Source organism: Chelonia mydas, chromosome 8 (assembly GCF_015237465.2).
Source record: "Chelonia mydas isolate rCheMyd1 chromosome 8, rCheMyd1.pri.v2, whole genome shotgun sequence".
NCBI lineage: Eukaryota > Metazoa > Chordata > Testudines > Cheloniidae > Chelonia > Chelonia mydas.
In genome coordinates, this window is record NC_057854.1 from 53,715,252 (window position 1) to 53,736,104 (window position 20,853).

At 47.2% G+C, this 20,853-nt stretch overlaps 1 protein-coding gene and 1 long non-coding RNA gene across 3 annotated transcripts in view; one reads left to right on the plus strand and one right to left on the minus strand.

Annotated features, from left to right (window-relative positions):
• The window catches only part of NMNAT2 (nicotinamide nucleotide adenylyltransferase 2), a 73,673-nt gene that overhangs the window by 23,743 nt on the left and 29,077 nt on the right, over positions 1 to 20,853 (minus strand). The window lies entirely within an intron of this gene.
• LOC119566978 overlaps positions 1 to 20,853 on the plus strand; it is a 38,386-nt gene that overhangs the window by 9,184 nt on the left and 8,349 nt on the right. Inside the window, exon 4 of the long non-coding RNA XR_005226606.2 lies at positions 3,150 to 3,243. This is a non-coding gene — a long non-coding RNA (uncharacterized LOC119566978). The remainder of the gene's footprint in view (positions 1 to 3,149; positions 3,244 to 20,853) is intronic.

A 20,853-nucleotide genomic window follows, 5' to 3' on the forward strand; every position in this document is an offset into this window, starting at 1 on the left:
AGAGAGCCCAGGGAAGGAATGGGGTCTGGTGACTGACTTCCTGTCTGACCCCAGAAGTGGTCATTGGTGAGAGGATGAGGGGAAAGGTTGCTTTGCCATGGCCACTGCTGTAGGGCCTGCTCTGTGATTAAATCTAGCCCCTCAGTCTTCAGAGATGTCAGTCCAGCGCTGACTTCATTTAACAATCACAGTAATTAAAACAAGAATGCGTGCAATGGAGTGACCTGTCTCGCAACAACATTGCTGGGTGGAGTGCAGCTAAATCTTTGGGGCAGATTGAAAATGGGCCCTATAAATTTCTGTCATGCCTGTTTGCATTTATTCTCTTTGGCGCTGTCTGTGCGGGTGCATTAATGGGGCTGGTGAAACTGTTTTAAAACACAATTTAAAAACAGCTCCTGCTGACACAGCTTGTCTGGCTAGTAGAGGCAGTTTTACAAACTACGTTTTGCATGTATATGAAAGGCAGTGTGGTCTAGTGGGTAAGACACTGGCTGGGGGCTCAGCAGACCTAGTCTCTCTTTCTGGCTCTGCCACTGACTTGCTGTGTGACCCGGGGCAAATCACTTCACCTCTCTGTGCCTCAGTTTCCCCTCCCATCCTTTGTCTTGTCTATCTCACTGTAAGCTCTTTAGGGAAGAGACTGTCTCTTACTATGTGTCTGTACCCTGTCCAGCACAGTGGGGCCCTGGTATTATGGGGGCATCTAGGTGCTACTGTGATATAACTAACAATATGTGATACTCGGTCTAAATTACATCAGCAGGAATTATGTTTTAGAACAATTCTATTAGCACATCTGGAGTTACAGAGGAGACTCAGCCTTTGGGTTTTTGAAGAAGGATATTAAAACTATGCATAGGCTCCATTCAAGGTGTCATCACACTCCCTACACAGTAGCACATGAGTGACTAGGGCAGGCAGTATAGAGCACAGATAGTTTGCATAGTAGATAAACACTTGTGCATCATGTATGCCCCATCTACAGTACTGGACCACAGCATGCTGCCCTACTTCTACTTTGCCCTATGTACATTGCTAAGGGAGACGATCTTGTGGTCAAACCATTGTTGCCAATTTGCGTTTCCATTTTAGTGTGGTTTTGATCGAACTCTTCTGCAGTCCCTGCTGCAGCTCTGGAGGAATCTTCCCCACACCCATTAATTCCAAGAGTCAAAGCTTAACATCTGGATTTAAAAACAGACATATATCTGTAACAGAAATAGTCTGAAAATAAAACAGAAGGGAGAATAAAGACACCAGCTGGTCAGCACTGATGCTTGAAATATGGTTCTGCTCTGAGAAATGTCTATGCAGAAATTACACAGATCTTCCCCTTGTGCGTGTGCAGAATTATGGGTGCTCACTTTAGTGGCCAGTTAGGTCCCCGTCCTGCGTTTGGATCCATACAGATGAACCCCTGTGCCTGTACATGGCTCCAGGTGGGGTACATGTTCTCCCGCACAGACCCGATGGCAGGACTGGGGTTCACTTGCCCTGGAGCAGCTCACTCTGGTTTGGTGAGGGGCAAGTCACAGTTACAGTGGTGCAGCACGGCAGTACTAGGGCTTTGCATGGGAGCAGCTGCATTGGGGTAACCATAGCAGTGGCTCAGACCTGCAGTGTGGAGAAGCCCTTTGTTTGTATGATGGGTTTAGTCCTTAGCACTCCAGAGCCAACACACCTCTAGAGAACGGGCGGGACGAGTCTCTGTCTCATGCATCCGCATGGAATTGTTAACTAAGTGCCATGTTCTGCCCTCAGAGCCCATTGCTCGCCCTCAGAATGCCTATAATTACAATGGAACTTGCTGCATGTGTGTGCACTTGCCTGATATGTGGAAGCCTCAAATCCCTGCTCTGCCTACATCAGAGCAGACTTCGTCCCAGGCCAGCGCCCTGCCCACCAGGCCGTAAAGTGCCAGATACGTGTCAGCCTCAGCAGCGCAGTGCTGCAGGATGCTATGCTGTAAAAGTACCAGAGCTGCTGGCATATGTTGTGTAACGAGATCATCTTTGTGCGCAGTTGTCTGCCAGCCTCTCCAGAAACAAGGAAATTAACTTTTTTATCCCCCGAGTGGAGTTCGGTGTCCACTGTGCTATGAACTGCCGGAGCGAGAGAACTGAACATGAAGGGAAACTGAGCTAAGAGAACTTCAGAGGGACTGAGCTGGACCAACACAGCCAAGAAATTCAGTGCAGTGGCTGTTTAGCCCTCATGGGTTAGAGGGGCTTTTAGCATAGCTGATGCTGGCCCTTTCCCGTTACATGCGGACAGTGGAAGAAGCGGGGGGGGGGGGGGGGTCTACAATGGAACAGGGGAGACTGTTGGAAAATGTCAGGACCATACACTATTCATAGCCCATCCCCAGGAGGAAAGGACGGTCCAGGGGTTAGGGTGATAGCCTAGGACTTGGTAAACCTGCAGTTAAGTTCCTGCTCTACCACAGACTTCCTGTGTGACCTTGGGTGAGTCACTTAGTCCATCCGTGCCTCAGAGCCCCACCTGTAAGCCATGGATCGTAGCACTTCCCAGTTGTGACAAGACTGCAGGTCTGTCTATGCTGCAACTGGAGGTGTGGCTGCAGCTGGGGCAGGCACACGCATGCTAGCGTAACTCTAGCTAAACAGAGCAGCGCAGATGCGCCAGCCAAGCCTGCAGCATGGGAGAGCAATGCAGGTATGGACACAGGGTTCTGGGTGGGCTTGTACCATTGACACCGGGGTCTGCGCTCCCACATCTTCACTGCTATTTTTAGCCAATCCAGCTAGATCAAAGCTAGCATGCGTGAGGCTGCCTGGGCTCCAATCGCACCTCTGAGTGCAATGCAGACGTACCGCCTATGAGGTGCTGAAATATTAATGGGGGGCAATGTAAGTTCCTAAGTGCGCAAAACCTCCGTGCCAATGAAACGCCCTGGGTAGACCAGGCCTAAGATAGAGAGAGAAATTAAGGGTGGAGTGTTAGTACTAGTCTCTTTGTCATTCTGAGTGTTGTCTGGTTGTTAATCAGATCCCTCTCATTGGCAGGGTATTACAGTGTATTTAGCAATTTCGAAACATTTGCTTTCAAGATGCCCCTGCCTGGACATTGGAACCGCTTGTGAAAATCTGTTACATAGCACCATGTCCTGTGTTCTTTCTCTGCAGTACTAGGAAAACTGGCCTTGGGGTTAACAGTAGAAGTGGGAATCAGATCTGGTTCTGTTCCCAGCTCTGCCATGGACTTGTTGTGGGACTGTGGGTAAGTCACTTAATCTCTCTGTGCCTTGATTTCCCTGTCGGGGGGTGGGGAAGTAATAATACTTACAACCTCAAAGGGCTGCTGTGGGGCTCAGTTCATTAACTTGTCAGCCTGCAGAGGTTTCACTTTATTCTTCTACAGCATTTTCTAAGACCTGAATAGCCCCATGCCTGAGTTTGCACACAAGATGAGATTTCTTTATTCCTGTATAATGGTTTTGGGGAGAGAGTGTGTGTGCGTGCGTGCGTGCGTGTGCATGTGAGTGCGTGCACGCACACAAACGAGTTCAGTGTGAAAATACTGCAACACCACTCCCTTCAATTCCCTGCATGTGACTCCTTTTGGGAACCAAACCTGCACTCTCGAACAGGTTGAGTTGCATGTTTTCTGTAAGCATGTGGTCCCTGCTCTCATTCAGCAGACCAGAGAGGCCAAATCAAACCCAGGAGCCCGCACATTAGGCTGGTTAATTCTCCAGGATGAAAACAAACCATTTTCTTGATTTCCTTCACTTTCCATTTGTCTGCTGTCTCCGGCTGCTGCTGCTTAAACAAAACTCTCTCTCTCTCTCTCTCTGTTCATGGTGGTGTTGATCTGGTTTGACGTTCATTGTATCTGGCTTAGGAGTTCCTAGCAACTGGGGAATGGGTTTGTGGCTCTCATTTTCCCAAATGTCACTTCTGACTACTTTTTGAAGGAGGGGAAGCACCAGAGGCTTCCATCACTGCCAAGGCACTGGGACACTTTATTATTATTGTTAGAGAATTTGCTTCCAGCTCGCTCATTCCTGCCTGGGACTCTGGAGACCTGCATCCTCTCCACTTGAAAAGTTCCTCCGGTGCCATCCCTGCAGGGACTTCACCCACTGCAGCAGAAAGATTTACCAACATATGGATGCTAACGGGAAGAAGAAGAAAAAAACGAAGGCGCGCAGAGAGGAGAAAAAACGGTGGAGCAGTTTTCCATCCAAGGTGCATTAGGTTTTTGAGGATGATCATTTTAAAACTCAACAGCATCTAACAAAGTTTGCAAGGAGTTGAGATAACGTATTGGAAGAGCTGCTGGGCTTGATATTGTGGCGTAGAGCATTGGAAGTTAAGGAGGCATCAGTGCTTTTTTTAAAACCTTCAATTCCCAATGATTTACATCCATTAAAATGCGCTTTCACCTGAAATTCTGCATTGGAGGCTCCTGACCAGGATCTCACGTTTTGAAACAAAATTTCTATGAATCACTTGAGTTGCGTTTGAGTTGAGTTTTAATGACAGAGGGACCAGGAGCTGAATAGTTCGTTAAGTTTTCTGAGCTCCTTGAATTGCTAAATAGCTTTGACTTTAAAACAGAAATTAAACTGATCAAGTGATGCATTGTTAAACCCATCCTTTGCTCTCAAGAGCCTGGATCATGTATCGCTTCCAGATCAGTCCTGTGGAATAGCCATAGTGGATGAGATTGCTTTGGAGTTGCTCTGACTTTTGGATAATAATTTATCTGCACCAGCGCCCTCTTGGCTGGGGATGTGAGACGGCTGGATGAGGCTCAGCTCCAGATGGCAATACAGGATTGCTTGTTGGAAGGAGGAAGAAGCTGAAGTGTCGCTCGTGTGGTGGTTGCTCCCATGTCAGTACAGAGAGTTCCCAGTTGATGTTATATTGTTGCTTGTGAGCTGAATGTGGAAGCCAGTGTCTTGGTAATAGTCGAAAGTGGCTGCTTGCATCCTCAAAATATTCTGCAGTTGTGACCTTCTCTCTCCAAGTCGTGGCCCCAGTCACAGTGAGAGGTGTCTGATAAGCACTGAGGGGATGTGCGACAGTCACCTTAGAGCGCAGTGGTACACTAAGCATGCAAGGCACACCCAACCAGATGGGCATTGTCCAGCTAGCATCCTGCGGGCTGGACGATTCCATCTGGCCCCCATGGAGGACACAAAATGGCATCCTCTGCACGGTATAACCGTGCAGGCCCCAGATGTATAAGGTTATGCCACATGGAGGACACCACTTAGGAGAACAAAATGGTGTCCTCCGCACTGCACGACTTCACAGGCCCTGCCTACGTGAGGCCACACCGCATGGAGGATGCCATTCTGGATTGCCTAAGAATCCCTCGTTCATAGGAAGACAGGAATAGCCCTGCCAGATCAGACTTGTGGCCCATCCAGACCTATATCCTGTCTCTGTGAAAGGGGCCAGTACAGCTGCTTCTGAGGAAAGTGCAAGAAACCCCCAACTAGCCAATTATGGAATAATGGCAGGAGAACTTTCTTCCTAACCTCCATCAGATAGCAGCTGGCTAATACCCTGGCACAGGAGGGGGGCGGGGGTTCAGGATGATTTTTTTTAATCCCATCTAAGGTCACGGTGGATGCGGCTATTACACAGATGTGTCTAAATCTTTCTTTTTTTAGGGCCTTAAACTGGAGGGAAGAAAAACCCTGCCTTCCTCTCCAGCCCCTCGAGGAACCTGCTCTGCTCCTGCCATTCGAATAGGAGTAATAACCCTGGGACCTTCCCATTGGTGGTGACATCCCCATTGGGCGCCAACAAGAGTGTTAGCTACAAATAGGATTCTCCATTAAAATCAGGGGACCATATTAATCTTTGGTGGTGTATCTCCCTTGACTGCAATGGAGATACACCAGAGATGCATTAGGCCCAGCTTCTAGTGCTTTGGTGGTAACGGTTTGTCCACAGACCTGCAATATGCCATGTGCTCTGGTCACTGTTGCTTTGTGCATGGCAGGGCTGATGGGAGCTGGCAGGCTAGCGAGTGTGTGGGGAGCAGCGCTGTTACCCAGGGGCTCCAGTGGAGTTGGTTTTGCTGTTTGTTTGGGTCATGATGCTTTGCGATAGAAACAACAGTTCCTTTCATGGAGACTGGGCACTGCTCGCCAGGCCTAGGTGCTCTGAGGAAAGTCCCCTTCCCCTTCCTCGTGGGCAGTCACATGTCCCATCCAGTTGGTTCTGGCAGCTGCGCTCTCAGCTCCCCTGGTCAATGTGGTTCTTTCTCTCCTGGTTTCCCTTGGTCAAAATCACCTTTGGCCTCTCCATCTCACTCCCCTGGCGACAAGGCTGGTGCGGGGGAGTGGAGAACGGCGGGGCCTCTCCCTACCAGTAGGGCAGGGGAAGCTGGTGAGCTGAGAAGGAGGGGGAGAAGTCAGGCTAGGGAATCAGGAGAAGGGGGAGAGGCAGAGAACGCCAAGGGGAATAATAAAGTGAGTATCTATTGGCTTCAGCACAATAGCCGTGCTGGAGAAAACAGTTCCCTGGACTGTACATATCACCTGAAGCCAATTTTCCCCTTCCTTGGGGCAGTATTGTACTGCTGTTGCTCCTGGCTCCTAGATCCTCAGCTGGTGTAAACTGGCTTAGCTCCATTGACTTCAATGGAATGGATTTGCACCAGCAGTAGATCTGTGGAACGGAAGCTCTATTGATTGCTGTTCATTCCCTTTAGAGTATGTGGTCTAGTGGACAGGGCACTGGACTGCAACTCAGGAGACCCGAGTTCTGTTCTTGACTCTGCTCCTGAGCTGCTGTCACCTTGGGCAAGTCACTTCATCGCTTGGTGCCTCTGTTTCCCCTCCCATCCTTTGCCTGCCTGATCTCTTTAGACTGTGGCTTTCTAGGGCAGAGCCTGTGCTTCGGTGCTACTGCAGTAGAAATATAAAATAACGTGACACATTCCCAGCAAGAGCGACTCACACACACAAATGGCTTTTAATTCCATTGCCCACCAAGGCCTTGCTTACATAACAGAAGGGCTGCCAAGGAGCCCTTCCAGAGCTCTGAAACATTGCTCTATCTTTAATTCAGACTGGTTGTCTGCCCCCACTCCCTACCCCCAAAAGCTGCTCAGGTTCAGGCAGGGTTGTCAGCCTTCGATCTTAATTTCTTGGCTTTGTCTCATCATCTTATGTCAAAACCTTGATGTGCTTGGGACTTTGTCTTTAATATTGTGTGGCACTGACTGTCCCGTGAATGTAACCAGGACTAGCTACGCAGGACGGGTGCATGATGAACATCTGCAATGCACTTACCCTCCGACCTCTCTTTGGCTACACAGCCTCATTTCCACATGCAGTGTGCACGGTTCCACCAAATCCAGCAGTAACTGTGAGGGATAGCTTACAGGGAGCAGCGAGAGCATATTTGTCACTGCTAGATCATGACGGTGTAGCAAAACAGGTCTCTGGCCTGCATGCGGGACAGAGCAACTCCCTGCTTGTGCAAAGGACAACAGCTTTTTGGCTTGTGTTCGTAAAGACTGGCCCCGATCCTGCCTAGTCCAAAGTATTTTACTTGGGGGGAAAAAGATCATGTGCATAAATTCCAAGCTGATTCACACCCCTCTTTTTCCAAGGGAGGTGTGTGGGCTTGGGTGGGGTGTAGAATTTGGCCCTCAGGCTTTTAAAAACCCTGCGGTCCCTCCCCGCACTTTTTAGAAGTTGCACAACTGTCAGGGATGGTCCAGGGTTGCTTGGCCCTGCCTCAGCGCCGGGGGCTGGACTTGCAGACTTCTCACAGTCCCTTGCAGCTCTGCATTTCTACAATTTTGTCACAGAGATCGGTTTACCAGTAGCCACGCCAGCTTTCTGCAGCAGGTCAGGTATTCAGACTCCCCCACAGTAGGCTCCTCATGCCAAGCTCTCACTCTCTCCAGGCAAGATGGGCATTCCTCTGCCGTTGTGCGAGAAGGGTCAGCCCTCTGTGCAGGCATTGTTGTAGAGATTCACACTCGCACTCTCTGAGTGCAGTAGAAGTCCTGGCCCCCTGCACTCGTCCGGTCTCTGGGCATGCGGTGGGATTCGCCACCATCGTTCGAGTGCCAGTCTCTGAGACAAGCAGGATTCACACACCCAGGCTTCCAAATGCAGCAGGTCCGGTCAAGCGCTTTGAGATGCTTTTTTCTAAAGAGGGACATTTGGAAGCTGTGTCTGATATGGCTGTATTAGCAAAGCAGTTCACTCTGTCCCTGTTCACTCCAGCCCTCAGACAATCGCCAGGTCACAGCCCTCGTGCTCTGGGACAAAGCCCTGGCAGTTCAGAGGACACATTAATCTCTACAGCCTGTCATCTGACTGGAGAGGAGGGGCAGAGCCCCCCAGGACAAGAGAATTAAAACATCTCCTGTACTTTGAAACGCAGCTGAGCCAGGCCGATGTCTGTCAGACAGTGAGCATCCTTTCCGGGGGAGGAAATCCTGTGTGGGAGGAATTGATAGAGCAGAAAGGGGGCTGCCAGGGTCAGACTGAACCATCGGGGGCAAGGAGAGTGATGGCACCGGAGCGTGACCAGAACAACTGCTGCTAAGAGATAAAATCCCAGCCTCCAGGAAGGCAGCCAGCTACTCTCTCTGCTGGCGGGGATGGGTTATTAATGAGATCAGATCATTTCTTCTCTTCATCCACTGCAGTTCCCCGTCCCCAGGACTGGGCACTTGCGCTGTGTAACATACCACAGGCAGGCTCCTGACAGGCTCCCAGACCTCGCACAAATACTCCCCGCTCATTGGATTGCTTCCACTTGGTTCTAACTGGCTATTTTTATGCAGTGAGATAGGGCCGAGAAAGGGAGATGTAGCGAGGGGGTTTCTTTCCTTCTGTTGCCCCAAATGACCTGAACCCTTTTTTCCCCCTCAGCATTAAATGAGCTGCCTCGGGGCTGAGAAATGGGGCCAAATCCTCAGCTGGTGTAAATTAGGGTGTCCCTCTTGGAGGATCTGGCTCATGGCCTCCTTTGCATTACTGTCCCTGGCACCAGTGCAGAGCAGCAGTTCTGTTCTCCAGGCACAGATGGGAGCGCCCCTATCCATGTGAGATAGAGAGGAGAAATGCCTGCAGTTCTTGCTGGAGAACAGGATGTAATGAGCAAATTGCCTCCCCTCCCTCTTTATTTCCTTTCCTTCAGCTTCCCTGGCCCAGCAATTAACACTGGGGAGGGGAATTAGAAGGGGGCTGCTTTCAACATAAAGCCAGCGTCTGCGGGAGTAGCCCAGCTGCTGCGTTGCAGGTCACTTAGGAGTCAAACCAATTCCATGGTTGCTCTAGGGATTGATGATGTGAAATAAGGGCTCTGCCTCTTGAATCTATTTCAGTGGCCCACGCTAGCACTGCCACAATTACAGGACTGTCAGTGCGTCCGTTATAAAGTATCTTTTTCAGGGGGTGAGAGCTCACACATCAAGACCCCCTTTGTCCTCAAAGGCTCAGCCTCCAAGCGGAGGTCTGTTTTGTTGGAAAGAAAAGGTCATGAAATCAGTTGGTTCTTTTTTCTTGAACCAGGCCCAGAAGAAGAGAGAAGTGTAGGTTGGTGGCTGTGCGCTTGTCAGTGTGCAGGTAGAGCACAGGGGTCACATTTTGGAAAAGTGTCTAATTGACTTAGGAGCCTAAAGCCAAGACTTTCAGAAGTCACTAATGAGTTTGGTGCCTGGATTTCTGAGTGCACTGCCTGAAAGCACTGAACCTCTGCCCTCTGAAAATCAGACCCCTTTCAAGCGTTTCCTCTTGGGCACCCCAAAATGGAGGCATTCAAGGGCACTACTCGCTTTAAAATGGGGCTTAGGCTCCAAAATCTCTTTGGCGCTTTTGCAAATGTGACCCTTTGTCTAAGGTTGTGATTTTCAAAGAAATCTATTAGGTGCTCCAATCCCAATGAATTTTAATGCAACTCCCTGAGGGGCCTTTGAAAATCCCAACCTAAATCTTTATTAGGACGCAAGAGAAATACAACTTTGCAGGCGCATTGTCCTTTCTTTGGAGTCTGTTTAAAAATTAAAACCATGTTCTGACAGTGCCATGTGTTATTGCTAAACTCTGTTGTGATAGCCCCCTCCGGATTATAAACCTCACTTTTGAATAATGTAATAACGATACTGAACATTTATCTAATGCCTTCCATCCCAAAGGATCCTAAAGCATTTACAGTTGGTATTACAAAAATCAACCTATCTATGCAGGTTCTTATACTGTGCATATCTATATGCAAGAAACACTGCACCCATCTATGAAAGGCAGCCCCCTCTGGGGTGAAATGCAGCAGCTGTTGAAAGTATATTTCAACATAGCACAAGACTTGGACAGGAAATGAAGAATACCAGATTAGACAAACTGCAGAGCATATTTTGGTAAACTCAATACAATTATTGCAACTGGAATTTAGCCAGGAAGCTAGGGCTAAAACCTCTCCTCTTTCAAAAGCACTCTAGGCTCTTTAGTGAGTACACATGGCAGTATTGCCAACTGCAAGTGTTCAAAAATCATGAGATTTTTAAAAATAATATATTTGGGGCTTTTTTTTTTTTGGCCCTCTTGTCTCTGAGCCTTTAGGGTGCACTTGGGTTATGTTTTCCAGCTTTTTTGTGCAACCATGGCAGCTAGAAACTTGTTTTTATTTTAAATGAAAATTGAGAGTCTCACAAAATAACATGACTCCAGAAGCTGGGGCTTGAATAAAAATGCCAAATATGATAAGACTTGCAATAAAAATTATGAGAGTTGGCAACACAGAGTGGTCAGGACTTTGGTTTTATGTCTCATCCTATAAACACCCACTCCAGCAGCACAGCACTCTCTAGGGACATGGGGTCAGTGCTAACCTTGAGACAATAGTGCTGTCATCTGAATCATCAACATAAGCTCCCTGCAGAACTGGTTTTTCCCTTCCAACTACTTACCAGGCCTCCCACCCTTCTTAGGGCCTGATCCAAAGCACACTGAAATCAATGGGATCCCTCCCTTATTTGTGAGATCTGATGTTATTGCATCCCTAGAAGGGATAGTTGCATGCAATGATTTACTCCATGGCCATGAAATTGACAACAAACATAGCCACTATGTTTTGGACCATTCTGTCTGTGTTCCCTCTACTGGCTCTGCAGTGGCTGCTGTTTAATGAAGTACACTGACGTCAATTGCTGATGCACTGACAGCAACGTTTTGGCACAATAAAGCTGCTACACAAATTTATTATTGTTAAGCAAAGCCAATTATGTTTGCATTTTACTCCCAAAAGAAACCATAAAAAAACAAGAGAAAAGAAATCAGAGAAAACTGGTCGAGATGAATAGAAGAGGAAGGGACCAGATCCTCAGTTGGTTTAATTTGGCATAGCTCCAAGCCAAAGGAGCTGTATTAATACACACCAACTGAGACTCTGGTGGCAAGTCTTTAGGATGCTATTTCAAGTAACAAAAATGAGCCACAGTAATATGTCAGCAGCCTCCCATCAGCTCCTGCACTGCGCTCCCAATCTGAGGCTCGGGAGGAATGAGGACATAGCAGGTTTTGGGGGGGGGGGGGAGTGGGGGCAGGCCTGTGGCAGAGCAGTGAGCCCCCCCCGGCACATTAGAAAGTTGGTACCTGTAGCACCAGCCCCGGAGTTGGTGCCTATTACAAGGAGCCGCATATTAACTTCTGAAGAGAAGCATGTGGCTCCGAAGCCACAGGTTGGCCACCCCTGTCTTAGCACTTGGGTAGCTTCATGCTATAGACAGCATACCTAGCTGTGCACCTGTGAACTCTGAAGCTGCTGTTAAGAAGCCAGAGTCGCACTATTGAGAACAATTGCCAGCTCTAGAGCCTGCCCTGTTCAGACAGTTTGGATTAGGTTGGGAGGAATTGAAAACATTTTGCAATCTGGTGCTGGGGACAGATGGGGACATCATAGAAGTTAGGAATGGAAAAGAGCTACTTAGGTCCTCAGGTGCACTTCCAAACAATCCAGGAGTGTTTCCGATGCATATTGTCTACTGTATGGTCCTACCTAGTTTGTAAATGTCCAGAATAGAGCTGGTCAAAGTTCAAAATAGGAACAATATTAATAAACATTTTGACAGCTTTTGACCAGCTGATGGGGTGTCAAAATGTAGAATTTTTGTTGAAGAGGGGGAAATTTAATTAAAATGGCCAGACAGTGGGCTTCCTATTGTTTAACCAGATCTAGGTCCAAAAGATGCAATTTGCCCTGCTCCCTTTGGCTCTTTGTCTATACCTAATACACCTCCTGCTCAGGTAGTTCTTCTTGATACCCTAAATTGTCTCTCTGGATTTCATCACATTCCTCCTCTTGATACCGCAAATGTCTCACTAAATCATCTCTCCTTTCTTGGGGTTTTTGCACCCTTGAATATTTGCAGACTGTGATAATGTATCCCCACTGTAGAGGTTGTTCAGCCAAAATCTGCATAATGAGTTCTTTTGATTTGCCCTTACAAAGTCAGCCCTTCCAACTTGCTCCTTATTTATGGAGCTCTTCTCTGAACTGACTCCATTGTGCCTATCTTTTTGCTAATGAGGTGTCCAGAATGAATACAGTATTTCTCATGCTATTGCATTCAGTTCGTGTAACGTGAGATTATTACTTGCCCTGTTCTGTGATGTGATGTCTCTGCACAAAACACAAAATGACACTGGTTTGGTTGCCACCATATCATGTCGTCTTTGATATTCACTGTGGTGCTTTCAGCATTACTGTTTCCCCTTGAATATGTGTGTTTGGGATTATTTTTTTCCTTGACACATTAATTTCAATTTTTCCAAGGCAAATCTTATGTTGTGATTTTCCTGCCCATGTTTCTAATTTCTCTTGAGAGCTGTATATTTGTCTGTCCTTTATACTATTTGCAACAGCAGCTCCTCCCAAGTTAGTATCATCTGTGGATTTTTCTCCCCTCTTCCAGATCATTAATGTCTTGAACAGGCAGCTGTTAGGGAGTTGTAGCAGGGTTGGGAGGGAGAAGGGTTGATGGGCTGGTATGTCTTTGGTATGGGGAGAAAGAATTGGGAGGGAAGGGTTGACAGAGGAAGGGAATTAGAAAGGTGATGTGGCCTTTGATTATTCCATTCTCAGTGGGAATCTCGTATGCCCTGCATTGCAGAAGCCACACAATTTCTCCTCAGGAGGGCACCAGGGCCATGAAGTTAGTAGTCAGAGGTAGGAAGACGTTGGGGGTGGGCAAGTGGAGGCAGATGGGTCCTGACAAGTTTAAAAACTAGTCTTGAGGCTGTTCCTGGAATTCCTGGGGAGAGGTCACAGGATGCTTTGGGGGGGAGGGGGAGGGCATAGAATATGAGCAAGAGCTCGAGTCCGTCAGAACTTTGTGTAAGAGACTCAGCCCTTTATCAGGGGGACAGGCCAAGTTCTACGACTGGGTGAAAATTAACACCTGCAAGTGCTCCTTGAATATACAGGCACACGCGTTAGCCTCCACTGTTTCTGTGAAGCTGTGACTGGGATTAGAGAGCCGCCTCAGATGCTGGTAATTCAACAATGAAGTCCATTGTAATATTAGCCCAAGGCCTAGAGCAAGGTGGGTCTCAATGGGCATTAACATTCCAAAGGGTTTAATTCAGGGCACTTTGGTACAGCCGCAGGTGTCACAAGGCCTGAGGTAGGCATGAACATCGGAACGCAGTTTTGGGTCCCAGGATGCCGGACGTCCCATGCGAATGATTTTTGCCTTACCAAAATGTCCAGCCCAAAGGCTGTCATGACAAATGCATAGGGCCTCCAAATTGGGGTGGCCCCCAGGGACGCAGATATGCCTGTGAACAAGGAGGCATTTATTCTGGCATTGGAAATTAGGAGTGTCTGGGCGAAGGGGTCATTTGGTGGGCTGGAATGTATGGTCATGAACAAATCAGGTAGCAGTGATTCTCCATGGGAGTGATGTGGTTTCAGGAGAGAATCACAGAAATGGCAGGGACCTTGAGAAGTCACTAAGTCCAGCCCTCTGCGCTGTGGACCAAGTAAACCTAGACCATTCTGACAGGTGTTTATACAACTTGTTTTTAAAAGCTTCCAATGATGGGGACTCCATAACCTCCCTACAAAGCCTATTCCAGAGTTTAACTACCCTGATAGTTAGAAAGTTTTCCCTAATACCTAACCTAAATCTCCCTTGCTGTACATTAAGCCCATTACTACTTGTCCTGCATTCAGTGGACATGGAGAACAGTTGATTGCTGTCCTTTAAATAACAGGCCTTACTATATTGAAAGACTGTCAACAGGACCACCCTCAGTCTTCTCTTCCCGAGACTAAACATGCCCAGTTTTTTTCACCTTTCCCCATAGGTCAGGTTTTCTAAACCTTTTATCATTTTTGTTGCTTTCCTCTGGGCTCTTTCCAATTTGTCCACTGTACCAGGGTGCTGGCCAGGAGGTCCTGAGCCAGGCCCCTGTTAGCCCAGCTCCAATTAAGAAGCATTAATTGGGGCTGGCTGAGTATGTCACGCCTAATTGCTGGAAGAGAAGCACCTGCGGGCCTTATTAGCCAGGGGGCTATATAAAGCTGGCAGGAAGGAAGTGACGGGGGGAAGAGAAAGGCAAGGGAGGAGCCAAAGGCTGTGCATCCTAGCTGGCTGGAGAAGCTAGCTGTCCCCCAGGTTGCTGGTTTGGAGCACACTGTAAATAGAAGGTGGTGGGAGCTGATACTGAAAATAAAAAGCACTGGTGATTGCACTCAGAAGGGGTTTCTGGCTGATTTGTTGCGAGGGCAAGCGAAGGCCTCATTATACCACATATTTCCTAAATTGTGGTGGCTATAACTAGACATAATGCCCCAACTGGGGTCTCACCTGTGGCAAATAGAGCAGGACAATTACCTCCTGTGTCTTACATACAACTGTCCTGTTAATACACCCCAGGCCCATATTAGCATTTTTTGCAGCTGCATCACATTGACAATTTATATTCAGTTTGTGGTCCACTCTAACCACCAGACCATTTTCAGCACTACTACCACCAAACCAGTTATTCCCCATTTTGTAGCTGTGCATTTGATTTTTCCTTCCTAAGTGAAGTACTTTGCTCTCTGTTTATTGAATTTCATCTTGTTGAATTCAGACCAATTCTCCAATTTGTCAAGGTCATTTTGAATTTTAAGCCTGTCCTCCAAAGTGCTAACAGCCCCTCCCAGCTGAAAGTCATCTGTAAATTTCATAAGCATACTCTCCACTCCATTATTGAAGTCATTAATGAAAATGTTATATAGTACTGGATCCAAGACTGACCCCTGCAGGACCCCATAGAGACACCCTTCCAGTTTAACAGCAAACCATTGATAACCGGTACTCTTTGAGTATGGTTTTTCAACCAATTGTGCACCCACCTTATGGTAATTTCATGTAGACCACATTTCCCTAGTTTGCTTTTGAGAATTGCATGAGGAACTGTGTCAAAAGCCTTACTAAAATCAAGGTATATGACATCTACTGATTCCCCCCTATCCCCTAGATCAGTAATCCTATCAAAGAAGGAAATTAAGTTGGTTTGGCATGATTTGTTCTTAACAAATCCATGCTGACTATTCCTTTCCACCCTATTATCCTCCAGGGGCTTACAAACTGATTGTTTAATAATTTGCTCCTGTATCTTTCCAGGTATTGAAATTAGGCTGACTGGCTTATAATTCCCTGAGTCCTCCTTGTTCCCCTTTTTAAAGATAGGCACTATGTTTGCCCTTCTCCAGGCTTCTGGGACCTCTTCCATCCTCCAGGAGTTCTCAAAGATAATTGCTTCAGCTAGATCCTTAAGTACCCTGGGATGAATTTCATAAGGCTCTGCTGACTTGAACACATCTAACTTATATAAATATTCTTTAACCTGCTCTTTCCCTATTTTGGCTTGTGTTCCTTCCCCTGGATGTTAATATTAATTGTGTGAGTATCAAGTTATCATTAACTTTTTTAGTGTAGGCTGAAGCAAAATAGGCATTAAACACCTCAGCTTTCTTGATGTCATCAGTTATTAGCTCTCCTTCCCTGCTAAGCAGAGGACCTACACTTTCCTTTGTCTTTTTCTTGCTCCTAATATAGTTAAAGAACTTCTTATTGCGTTTATGTCCTTTGCCAGGTGTAACTCATTTTGTGCCTTAGCCTTTCTGATTTTGTCCCTACATGCTTGTGCTGTTCTTTTGTACTCCTCCTTATCAATTTGACCATGTTTCCACTTCTTATAGGATTCCTTTTTGATTTTCAGGTAATTAAAGATCTCCTAATGGAGCAATATTGGCCTCGTACTATTCTGCCTATCTTTCCTTTGCATCAGAATAGTCTGCAGTTGTGCCTTTAATATTGTCTCCTTGAGGAGCTGCCTGAATTCATTTTCCTCTTAAATTTTCTTCCCAAGCGCCCTTATCTACCAGTTCTCTAGGTTTGCTGAAATCTGATTTTTGAAGTCCATTATCCTTATTTTCCTTCCTTTCCTTAAAATTATGAAATCTATCATTTCTTGATCACTGTCACCCAAATTACCTTTCACATTCAGATTCACTATCAATTCCTCCCTGTTGGTCAGAATCAAGTCTAAAATGTCTGTCCCCCTGCTTACTTCCTCCACTTTCTGGAACAAAATTTTTTTCTCTGATGCCTTCCAAGATATTATTGGAAATTTTGTATTTTGCTACATTACTTTCCCAACAGATGTCTAGTTAGTCCCCCATTACTACCAGGTCATGTGCTTAAGATATTTCTGTTTGTTTGTAAGGATCTCTCACAAGGAGAGTGATCACTTTAGATAAGCTATTACCAGCAGGAGAGTAGGGTGGGGGGAGAGAAAACCTTTTGTAGTGGTAAACACCCATTTTTTCATGGTTTGTGTGTATAAAAACATCTTCTGTATTTTCCACAGTATGCATCCGATGAAGTGAGCTGTAGCTCACGAAAGCTCATGCTCAAATAAATTGGTTAGTCTCTAAGGTGCCACAAGTACTCCTTTTCTTTTTGCGAATACAGACTAACACAGCTGTTACTCTGAAACCTGTAATTAAATCATAGTTTACCTTATATACTAGTACTTCCAGTTCTTCCTGTTTATTTCCCATACTACCTGCATTTGTCTACAGACATCTAAATGTTGATTGGATTCCCCCACTGATTTTCCTGCTTGTTGCTCCTTGGACCCTATTGTAATTTCCCATGTCCCCCTGCAACAGGATGCGGGGAGGCTCTTCGGTCTCTTAGGATCACTGGCATATTCCCTTTTGTGGGACAGAGCATCTGTTTTCCCATTGCAGGTCCCATTGTAGCACACTGGTAAAGGTACCATGGGTTCTGAAGGTGATGTGGGTCCATGGGGCTGCAGGAGATCTTCCCACTTGCAGTCCTTTGATCTGTTCTCACTGTGTGCAGTTTTCCACCCAAAGCTGATCCATTGTGGCCTGTTAGTGAATGACCTGCTCCTGGAGGTGCAGCATCCTCTGGGGCATCTGTGGGTTCCATACCTGTTTCAGGTAGGGCGAGTCTTGAAGACCAAAGTGGTCTGAGCAAACTGCAATGTCCAGTGGCTGAGGTGGTCTCAGGGGCAATCCAGAGCAGTAGTCAAATGTGCATGGGTGGTTGGGTAGCCGGGAGGTCAACTGGTATCAGAGGTAGCCCGTGGCAATGGTCAGAGACCTTTCAGGGGTCTGTAGCTGGCAGATCCAATCCAGGGGGTTGGATCAGTGGGTTAGGGAGGCAAGGTCTGGCGATGTGGCAAGGCAGGGTCAGGTGAAGCAGCATGGCAAGGTGATCTAGGCAGCAATTAGCAGGCAATGGCCTATTACTCAAATAGCTTCCTCTGCCTATTGAGGCCTTTATATAGTCCAGGTATCCAATGAGAGTGCTGCCTGCCCAGCCAATCAGGTGCTTGGGTCGTGGCTGCTGTGGGTCTGTAGGCCTTTAGCGCTAAGGCTGTTGATCAGGGGTGGTGGGTGGGTCAGTGCACTGCAGTGGCTAAGGATGTGGTCTAGGGTAGGCCTGGGTTCAATATGGGGGTCCTGATTGGGGGGGGGGGGTTAAGAGGAAGAGCAGAGGTTGGGAAGTGGATTAAGGTTTTATATTCCATTGGGGAGACTTACCGCAGAGAGAGCCAAGGCAGGGCATGTTGCCCATGTGGAGTCTGGCTTCAGAAAGGTCTGGAATAAGGTCCCTTTAAAAGGCCAGGCCACAAGGTAGCAAGAGTCTCCGCCATTGCCATCTCCTTTTGTGCCTGTAGGGTAAAGGGAACCCCTGGCTGCATAGGAGCATCACAGCTGTCTCTTCCCGGTACGCTATGGCCTCTTGCAATGTCACACCAACAGCAGGGCCAGAAGGTGGGGTCATCCTGTACCAGTAGCATGGGGCTCTCTGGTTTAAACTAAAGGAGAGGCTCCATTTTCTTGCTAGCAGTAGAGGACAGCCCAGCAGTTCTGGTTCCACCCAGCAGAGGGCAGTAGTAAGCATACACACACCAACTAGTTTGTAAGGCTGGGAACAATGGTACACCCAGGATGGCCCTGCAGCAGCAGAGTGGGGGGAAAGCAATCACTTGATTTAAGAGGGGCTTCAAAAACTGGGTGCTAAGCAGTGGCTGTTTTCCTCCAGGCAATGGAGTGAATCAGCTGTCAAAAGGCTGGTGGAAAAGCCCTGGCTCTTCTGTGAAAGTTGCTGTAGTTTTCTTGTAGCACTCAGATCCTGGCTGTAAAAAGAATGACGGGCTTTGTAGGTTACTGAGTTATATTTCATGTCTGTGAAGGTTGGTTGGAGCCATTGTCGTTGTGCTGATAAACCCCGTGGGTGAGGTGACGAAAAGCCCTGTTAGCAGAGCAGGCTGAGTCAGATTAGTTTCTCCAGCTAGGGACAGGCTGCGGGGCGGGTGGCAGGAGAAGGGAATCAAGCATCTGGAGGGTAGTGCTGAAGGAAAGCTCAACTGGACAGCCAGGCATTGCAGAACTGCTGAAAACCCTCTCATTGCACTACAGCTCTGTTCCCTGTAACTCCTGTAATGTGTGTTATGAGCAGAAATGGATGCAAGGGGGGAGGGGAATGCCAGAGCTCCTAGGGCACCTTCTGGGAGACTCTGCAGCCCCATGAGAAGGCCATTGTTTTGGGTGAATTTCATTATTTAGAAAGGCTGGAAAGGCAGTATTATTATCCCGGTTTTACAGATGGGGGAATTGAGGCACAGAGAGATGCAGGGGCTCGTTCATAGTCACCCAGGGAGTCTTTCCAGAGGAAGAAAAGAATGTCCTTTGTTTCCTTACAAGTGCAGAGTGAGACTTCAGGGGGAAAGGTGTATTTTTGATGCTACCGACCAGCTCTCTGCATCAGGGATAATGTTACCTATCTCCTCCATAAAGTGCACTGGGCTCTAAAGATTCATCAGTTCAAGGCCAGAAGGAACCACTGTGATCATCTAGTTTGACCACCTGTATAGCACAGGCCAGAGAAGTCCCCCATGAACAGATCTTCTAGAAAAATATCCAACCTTGATTTAAACATGGTCAGTGATGGAGAATCCAACACAACTATTGATAAATTGTTCCAATGGTTAAGTGCCACATAAGATGGTGGCATTATTAATTATTATTATTATCATTAATAATAATTATTATTTATTTTATTATTGGAGGGGAAAATCGGTCTGCTGAGCTGCAGCTCTAACCAGCACCACTGAAGCACCAAATAACAATATAAATTAAAGCATGAAACCTGCATCTCAGGGAGCATTTTTGATTAAACTTTTTTCCCTTATAAAATGTCTTATGCTCTTTCTTTTCATTTAAACATGTCTGTCCCTATTAGATGCTGGATTCGCTTTACGGGCTATTGATGGAGAAGAGCTTTTCCTTCTAGGAGCTGTCTGTGCTGATGCCTGTCTGTGCTCTTAAAAAAAATCGGTATATGCCTTTTCCGCTTTGCTCTTTTTTTTTTTGTAAGGGGCAGAGAAGGAACTGGTGACTTCTTTTCCGAACACGCTGCTTTTGCCATTGCTAATAATGGCTTTTCTGTCATTGCCTTTAAAATAATCAATCAAATGAAGAAGGGGGAAAAACCCCATACTTCTGAACCTGCAATTTTCTGAGCTCAGCTGCACATCCCAGCCCCCGCCGCACATCCCTAGAGGGCAAAGACACTCAAACCATCCCCACATGCAAAGCTGAGTAGGTGGGGGAGGCGTCACAATGCAAGGCTGAGGCTAGAGATCAATTGTGGTGGAGGTGATGTCTTGAAAAATGTATGAGAGAGGAGAAGGGAACTGCTGTGCTGAGCAAAGTCTGGGAATTAATTCGCTCTCGAGCAGGGGATGGAGATGGAGATCAGCTGAGCTGTGCTCTGCTGCATCTGGGTGTTCATTCACTAGTATGCTGGGGGGCAGATGGGGAGAGAAAGGATTTGATTCTCCTCTCATGCTGGCATAAATCAGGAGTAACTCCATTGAAGTCAATGGGGTGACACTAGTGTAAGTGAGATCAGAATCAGGCCCTGAGCAAGAAAGTTAGGACTCAATTTGGGTACCCACCCTTTTGGATGAGATTCGACATTCAGAACAGAATTTGAACCTGTCACAGTTCATGCTCTGAAGCGTAGGGTGACCAGACAGCAAGTGTGAAAGATCGGGACAAGGGGTGGGGGGTAATAGGCAGTGGTGAGCTGGAGCTGATTCGCATGAACCAGTTGTTAAATTTTGAAGCCAGTTTAGAACCGGTTGTTAAAGGGGTGGGGAAGCTCAGGTGGGACGGACAGGATGTGGCCCGTGGGATCGTCCTGTCTGTCCCGCCTGAGCTCTCGGCTGGGGAGGCTCCCATGTGAATTTTTACTGACCCGGCGGTACTCTGAGCCTTCGGCAGCGCTTTGGCAGCAGGTCCTTCA